Here is an 8,317-nt window from a genome sequence, read left to right as displayed (position 1 = left end):
TTAAAGTGTTCTTTCTTTATCATTCTCAAATCCTTTGTTCCTTGGAATTTCAGCGATAGCTTGTAGGCACCAACAATTAGAAGTGATTATACCCAATTTGAGCACAAAGGAGAAAGAAGAAAGAGAAAACTTCTAGAATTATGTTCGGAAAATATGGAGCAATAACATTTATTTAGAGATGAGTATCAGAAAAGATAACAAAATATTTGAAAGACCTTTCCTTCAATTCACATCAACATAAAGCAGTATATAGTATAAGAAAATCTGGCTTGGCATGGCTGGAAGCTAGCTAGTGGCTCATCAGCCGTTCTGAATGAGTTTCTTTGGCTTACCATTATTTAGATAGTACATCATCACTTTTTTGCCAAGTGACCCAAACCGAGGGATATTTCAAAGGAGCATGGCCTCAAATTGAATTTAATCGGTCAATAGTATTTGTTCGAATGAGTTAAACATTTAAAGCGCAATAGATGAAAATATTTAAGTGAAGCAGTTGTTTCAAACAGCCTTAAAGTAACCTTTTTTCACCAAAAAGCAGAGCAAAAATGAACCCCAACGAACTCAAAAATGCAGTAATAGTTTGGCAAAAAATGCAGCAGTCCTTAAGGCTCAATTTCTGCCTAAAGTACCGCATTTATCATAGCAATATTTTTGACAATATGGCTGACTTAAAAGTGCAGTGAAGTTTAGGTCAACACATAGCAACCATTGGCTCAAATTTGGCCAAAAGTATAGCAAATAGCTTAGTCTAAAATTCAACAGTAGTAAAAGAAAAAATACAACAACCCGGGGATCAAAAAATATTACAAAATGGAGCAGCAAAAGGCCAAAATACAACATTGATTCAACTTCAAAATGAGGTGTCAAACTGTAGCAACCAACCTCATCAAAGGCAATAATTAATTCTCATCAAAGGCATGAGGTAATGATAAACATGCCAAACAGAAGTTAAATAAGCAAAGTTATTTCATTTTTTGCCTCAACAGATTGTAGCAGAAAAATGGTCAAAGTGCTGAAATTGTTCATCCACGGTAGCAACTATTATCAACAACATCAAGCCACAAATTCGCCCAAAACACAACAACTATATTTTTCTTTTAAGTAAGGTATATGTCGAAATACACCTATATCAAATTAATTTACCTGATAATCTTCTCCTGCAGATATAAGTACGTTGAGAGAATTCGAAAAAGCAAGCCCAGTTATTCTTTTATGATGTCCTTTGAGCTTTGTCTTTACCTACACAAAGGGATCATACTCGATGTCAACGAATTTAAATAAATACTAAATTAGTAATATTTCAAAAATTACATAATGAAATAAATGTCTGAATAGCTCAACCTCGTTAACTTGAACATTATATATCTGGATGTAGGAGTCATCCATTCCTATGGCAATAACATTGTTATCTTGAAGATAAAATTCCAAAAAGGTTGTTGCGGGTGGGGCGGGCATAAATGTTGTCAATAGTCTGCATTTGCAACAGAAACAATATAGAGATTAGTGGAAAGCAAAATAATATATAACTTCATGCAACTAATTCCTGATTTATAAGTTCTTAGCTGAACTGTTAGCTAAAGCTAAGGAAATGTCAAATCCGAATAGTTGTAAAAGTGTCTATTAAGATCAACTAATATCATATGGTTAAAGCTATAATTTTTTCAGGTAAACTAACACAAAGTACATATTAATTTACTTTGTAAATCTGGAATGTTAAGGCAACGAAAGAGCTGGAATAACCAACATACTATCTTTGCTAGTTTATTTCCCTAGTTCCTTGACTATCAGGGCGAGATTGTTCCATTCATTCGAGAGCTCAAAAAGATGTTTTTTTCAGTAATCAAATTTCTTAAAAAGGAAGATATTTTCTATTATTGGAGAACATGAGAACAATCAAGATAATGTGAGAAGAAGCAAATCTAAGTCACATATATTTCAATCGTATCAATTCAAAAGTTACGGGAAAAAAATAATCTCAACTGTACATAGTTAAGAAGACTCGCCTTTTCTTCAACCCTGCGCTTGAATATTCGAATACAACTTTCATTTTCATTTCCTCCATAAGTAGCAGCTTTCTCAAATTCCTCCGGCAAATCTTGGCTATCCCTATCCAGATCACGAGACTCTTTAGGAAGAGTCAATTTGAGAGCTCCATCTAATAAGGACCACTTGAGATTGGTTAAAGGACCATTTGAGATTGGTTAACCCATGATTATTTAGATGAAAGAACAATACTTTTTAACTGTGGTTAGAATGAAAGTGTATAGCATTTATAATAAATCACGTATATTATGTCATGGGCAAGGTACAAATGAGAAACCAAAAAAGAATAGATAAAGAATTACATAGTCCATACAAATTGAGAGTGATATCCATCCATACCTTCTTCATTCTCTAGAGGTGTATCCATTTATTAGTTTGTCACTTTCTCATATGAAGAAGAACTCGAGGATTACAGTAAAGTTTGGTGCTTGAGAACTAAAAATAATGTTTCAACGTTATAGCCATTTGTAAGAACACTCTAAAATAACACAAAAGTACTTGGGAATTATATTACCCTCTAAGAATACTTCAAGTGTGTTTAACTAATGCACATAAGTTCGGTAGTGTCTTAGATATAGAAAATATTGTCAGAATTATTTTCGAGAAATGAAAAGTTCAGTTCTCACCTCCCAATTTTCACCATCCAGCAACTTCAGCAGTATAGAAATCATATATTAACATGACATGTATATAGAATGTCCAAAAGAAAATTATGTGTCAAAATAAACATTAGCAGAACATCCAGAGAACAAAAATTATCAATTGAGTATATGAAATTTTTTTCGTGAAAATGTTTCATGAAACTTTATGGCGTAAGTTGATTATGGTAACATGAACAACTTTGGTTGAAAATGTTGAGTGGAATAGAGAAGATATTCATGGAGCAGAGGGTTCCCAGGAATTAAGTGAATTCATTTGGCTAAAACATAAACAGTCGTACAAAATCGACATGAAAATGTCATGAATCTATAATAAGCAGAGAAGTGGAAGAAATGTACCTCATTTGACCACTTTTATCTAAAATTTATTCTACAATTTTAAATAGTCGAGCAGAAACAGTCAGACGACTCCAACAAAACTTGAATGAAATTTGTTAAAGCTAGCCAAAATGTCAAGCCACGGACAGTGAAAACTTGCTAAAGACATCAGATCTAGGGTTTGTGTAGTGGGCTTTGAATTAAATCTTCTTAGGTTTTGGGGGTTTAATGGGTGTTTCTGTTGCTAGTGTGATGGCCGAGTGAAGGAGAGATGCAGTGTTATTTTTTGGTGGAGAAGTGATAAACGTAGAGTACTGTTGAATGGAACACGTGTTAGCTATTAAAGGAGGACATAAATCATAAAATTTTTAAATCTCCAATTTGCCCCTATTTGTCCTAAGCTTATAGTACAATATATGTAGCTCTCCGTACAAGCTTTTGGTGCTTTGTTCGTCTCCCCAACTGCTAAGCTTATAGTACAATATATGTAGCTCTCCGTACAAGCTTTTGGTGCTTTGTTCGTCTCCCCAACTGTCACTTATTAATAAGGGTTAAGCTTATAGTACAATATATGTAGCTCTCCGTACAAGCTTTTGGTGCTTTGTTCGTCTCCCCAACTGTCACTTATTAATAAGGGTTAAGCTTATAGTACAATATATGTAGCTCTCCGTACAAGCTTTTGGTGCTTTGTTCGTCTCCCCAACTGTCACTTATTAATAAGGGTTAAGCTTATAGTACAATATATGTAGCTCTCCGTACAAGCTTTTGGTGCTTTGTTCGTCTCCCCAACTGTCACTTATTAATAAGGGTTAAGCTTATAGTACAATATATGTAGCTCTCCGTACAAGCTTTTGGTGCTTTGTTCGTCTCCCCAACTATCACTTATTAATAAGGGTAATAATATAATATATAGATTATTCAAATTAAGAAATTTATAGAAATATTTATTTAAGATAAATAAATAAGTTTTAGGAGTAAATTTCTAGGAAGAGTTATAATACGGATAGATTACCGTAAAAGTGTGACCTTTAAAAAATTAAAGTAACATGTTTTCTTAATTAAATACTGATTTAAAGTTATATCATGTTAAATTTAAAATTTATACTTTTTTGAAACTGATTTTAAATTTCTATCTCGTTTTATAAATTGTAATGTATTATAATTAATATTATTACAGATTACGAATAATTAATAATTAATTGATTGATACTAAAGATTAATTATTCCTTTGACATATGTCGCTTTTACCTCTCCTATTATATAGATATATAGAATATATAGATTTTTATTTTCAGATTTTAAATTAATTTCAATAATTCATAATTCTCCTTTTTTTGTGTGTACATATACATATGTTTTAATAAAGTGAAAGGAAAAAATAGTTTTTTAAAAAGAAGTAACCAAATATTGAGGAAAAAACTAACATATTGTTGAGATTGTTAGTTTTTACAAAATTAAATTCTAAATAAATTAAAAAGAAACAATATTTGATGTATATACGTGATTTAGTAGTTATTTTTTTAATTTGTTTTTTTATTGTTTTAAATTGTAACGACATATTCCCGTCGTTAGGAAAAAGCCAATGGGGAGAGAATTTGGGCCAGAAATTTTTTGAGTAGTAACTTGGGAATTCCTAGCCTAGTCTAGATTTGGACGAAATCTGAGTCAGGTGAGGTCTAGGGATATCTGGTAGTGAATGAGAGAGTTAATTATGAATTTGATCCATGAGTGGATAGCCACACGTTAGGGAGCCCGTACGACTTTACGGAATTGAATTCGGATGAGTAGAACTCTCGAAACTGACCTTAGCGTGAACGGATAGTTTTTGAACGTCAAAGGTTGAAAGTGTGCTGTGAAATGAGAGTTTGGAACTCAAATTCCGACTTTCTGTCTCCGTGCAAGCCGCCAGGACGGGATTAATCTCGCCAGGGCGGGGCCACAGTGGCGGGACAGTCGCAACTTAAATTGGGTAAAAACCCCAAAAACGTTATTTTCTGAAAACCTTCGTTCTTGAGATCTAAGAGACGACCCAGGGCAAGTTCTTAACAATTTTCCACAAGTTCTTAACAATTTTCCACAAGTTCTTAATGGTGGGAAAAGCATTTGGACATGGATAGATAGATTGATTATTATCCGAGTAAATTAGGCCTTGTTTATTGATCCTTGTGTTAATTGATTGTTTTTTTACCAAGAACAAGCGGAAAAAATCTGAAAAGGGAAGGCTCAAGTGTCTTAGGAGGATTCAAGATTGGTTTCGAGGTAGGTGATGGTTTGATTTCCTGTTTGTGTGATATATGCCTGTTAATTGCTTCATTGTATGCATGCATGTATGTGAATAGGGAAATGCGAATCAAATCCAATGAAAATGAGTATGTCTGAACGATTGCATGCCATGAACCTAACACTTGATTGTATGATTATGAGTAAGGTTCATTATGGGTGTGATTGTGATTGTGGTTGTACTGATTGGATCGGGTGTCACGTTCCCACACATATATTGGATAGGGCGTCACGTTCCCACACATATATTGGATCGGGTGTCACGTTCCGACAAACTAACAGTTTGGGTGTGGGTTCCATGAGAGGACCATTGTGATTATTACATTCATGTCTATTGTCGTTGATATTGGAAACTGTATGTTCTTGAAATGATAACCGATCTATGCATTCTGTATATGTGTGTTTACTGTGTTGTGATTGCTTGCCTATGTTTCGCTTACCGGAATAGCCGCGCGATCCTACCAGTACACTGTGGTTTGTGTACTGATACTTCACTTGCTCGTTCTTTGTTTAGTACATGGCATCTTCAGGCGGCTACTGATAGACCTCAGCTAGGAGATCAGTGATCGAGACCGGATTCAAGGGTGAATCAGTTCTTTCAGGCTGCCATGGGTCCTCTATTGTTTAGTCCATTCTTTTCGGACTCAAACTTTCTAATTAGATTTACTCGTATGTTTGGTTTTGGGTTTGTACTCATTCTCTTAGACTTGTTGGTTAGTAGTTTTGGTACAATAACTTTCAGTCCTAGGGGTTAACTTCCGCAATAGTTTGTTAGTTGTTTTGTTGAACTTTCAAAGTTTATGTGAACTCCGTATTTCTTTAGTCATTTATACATGATTCCGTATTTTTAAATGCATAGTTTTTGGTTTAGTTACTTAGTAGGGCTGTAGTAATGGTTCTTCCACCGGAGGGTTAGTGTGGGTGCCAATCACGATGATCTGGGTCGTGACATAAATAATTTATTATATTATTTAATATATTTTTTGTCATTATTTTTACTATATTTTTCTGTTTTAAATAATTAAATTTCTGTAAAAAAGTTAATCCTTTTTGAATCAGTTACCTATATTTTGGGAATCACTACTTTCCTTTCCTTAACTCAAAATTAAAAGTTAACGACATTTACATGAAGTTTAAAATAATCCCACTAATTTTAAAATAATTAACTGTCATCACACGTGTTTTTTTTTTTTTTTTTTGCAAATACAATTTTGTAATTTTTTTTTTTTTTAAATACTGTTTTTTTGTGGCGCTGATACGTAGGCGCTATCACCTCTCCTATTTTATATATATATATATATATATAGATTATTATTATTATTATTATTATTATGATTATGATTATTATTACTATTATTTTTATTTTATTTTATTTTTATTATTATTATTATCTCCACTTTCCTTAGTGATTTGTTTATCACCCTTTAATTGTTGAATAACAGTATCAGCACTATCGTATTTTTTATTATATTTTATGATTTTTCTAATCTCGATCGGCTAATAATGCCTACTAAGTACCCCATGCTTTGATACTCATGCTACACTTTTGCATCTTGTTCTTATGCAACTCCCGCAACTTCTAGATCGTAGTAAGATCTTGGCATCCGAAAATTCATTGCTATCCTTCTTTTGTATCTGTCTATATATTTTGTATTTTGATAGGCAGATTTGATGTATACAGCTTTCATATACTTAGACGCTTTTGTAACACTGGAGCCAGGTCCAAAGTTGGTTTTCCTTGTGTATTTCGTCTTCCTTGGTCACTTTTGGGTCGCTGCTATTTATTTTGTAACGTTATGTATATTTCTATACCACAACCCCCCTTGTATTTCTATTGCTTCAACGTAGTTTTGTTTCATTGTATTTATTGTTTCCCCTTTTAGGTTTTGGGTTCTAGCTTGCCTACTGTAGGATTTATGGTAGGTCTCATCATGATCCGATTTCGGGTCGTGTCCAAATGTTAATTATAATTTTTTTTGGTATTCTCATATGGTTAATCTATCTATTTTCTAAATAAATAATGAACCTTGGTTAAATCTCACTATATTTGAATAATTAAAAATTGCCTAAGTTAGTCACTTTTTTTTAAAACTTTTCTTTTAAATGAATTATTCTCTTAATTTAGTCGAATATGTATATAACTATATATAATAAGTGGGAATATCTACTACTTACCACATGACAAGTGTTGGATGGTTATGTGCTTGATAGTGTTGTACATTCTTCTTTTATGGTTGTACCTTTAAAATTTATATTATTGGACAATTTAACACCATTAATTACCCGCTACTTTATTAGCCCAAAAGTTTGACCTCATTGTCATATGAATTTGAACAAATTATATATTATTAAAAGTTACATAAAAGATGCTATAAATCACAATAATTAGCAATTAAAAATATTTTTAAATCATACAAGAAATTTGGTTGACTAATTGGAATAGAATAAGTAACATGTACTATTTGAAAATAACGTCAAAATTTCTAGAATTCACAATAAATTAACAACTGAAAATATTTATGATTATTCACGTGAATTGAAACATGAGTAACCTATATTATTCAAAACTAACGCAAAAATACTATAAATCACAACAATTTAATAACTTCAAATATATTCTTAAGAAAACATATAAAAAATCGATTGATCTTCAAATTCCATTTATATCACATAAATTAAAACAAAAAAAATTAATATTTATCACGGGCACCAAATATCTATATATATATATATGTCACAAATGGAAAAGTCCCAATCAAGGAAGCAACATATATCATTTACAAATGACTTAAAAAGCATTAAAAATTACAATAATTACCAATTTAAAATATTTAAAAGCTATATAATACGGATACTTGAAGTTGTCCTAAATTTTCAAAAAAGACACCTTAACTTTGCGTGCGTCTTATTACCCCCACAAAACATTCAAAATCACAATAAATACACATTTTTTACACAATATTTCCACTTTGGACAAAAATATCCTTCGAATGTGCAATTTCTTAAAAACAAAAAGT

General features: G+C 32.1%; 1 long non-coding RNA gene across 3 annotated transcripts; it reads right to left on the bottom strand.

The window, feature by feature from the left end:
- Window positions 1-633: 633 nt before the first annotated feature.
- On the bottom strand, window positions 634-3,333 carry LOC102590186 (uncharacterized). Of its 3 annotated transcripts, none has more exons than XR_001472193.1 (4): window positions 3,042-3,333; window positions 1,986-2,155; window positions 1,342-1,471; window positions 634-1,239 (listed from the first exon to the last, which is right to left on the bottom strand). It is a non-coding gene; the product is annotated as an uncharacterized lncRNA (long non-coding RNA). The 3 variants fall into 3 exon arrangements; XR_001472191.1 differs by lacking the exon at window positions 3,042-3,333 and adding an exon at window positions 2,670-2,698; XR_001472192.1 differs by lacking the exon at window positions 3,042-3,333 and adding an exon at window positions 2,670-2,698 and having other exon boundaries at window positions 1,351-1,471.
- Window positions 3,334-8,317: the final 4,984 nt, after the last annotated feature.

Source organism: Solanum tuberosum, unplaced genomic scaffold (genome assembly GCF_000226075.1).
Source record: "Solanum tuberosum cultivar DM 1-3 516 R44 unplaced genomic scaffold, SolTub_3.0 scf00562, whole genome shotgun sequence".
NCBI classification, from domain to species: domain Eukaryota; kingdom Viridiplantae; phylum Streptophyta; class Magnoliopsida; order Solanales; family Solanaceae; genus Solanum; species Solanum tuberosum.
Note: the sequence above shows the minus strand (reverse complement) of the source record. Positions and strands in the feature narration are given on the sequence as shown.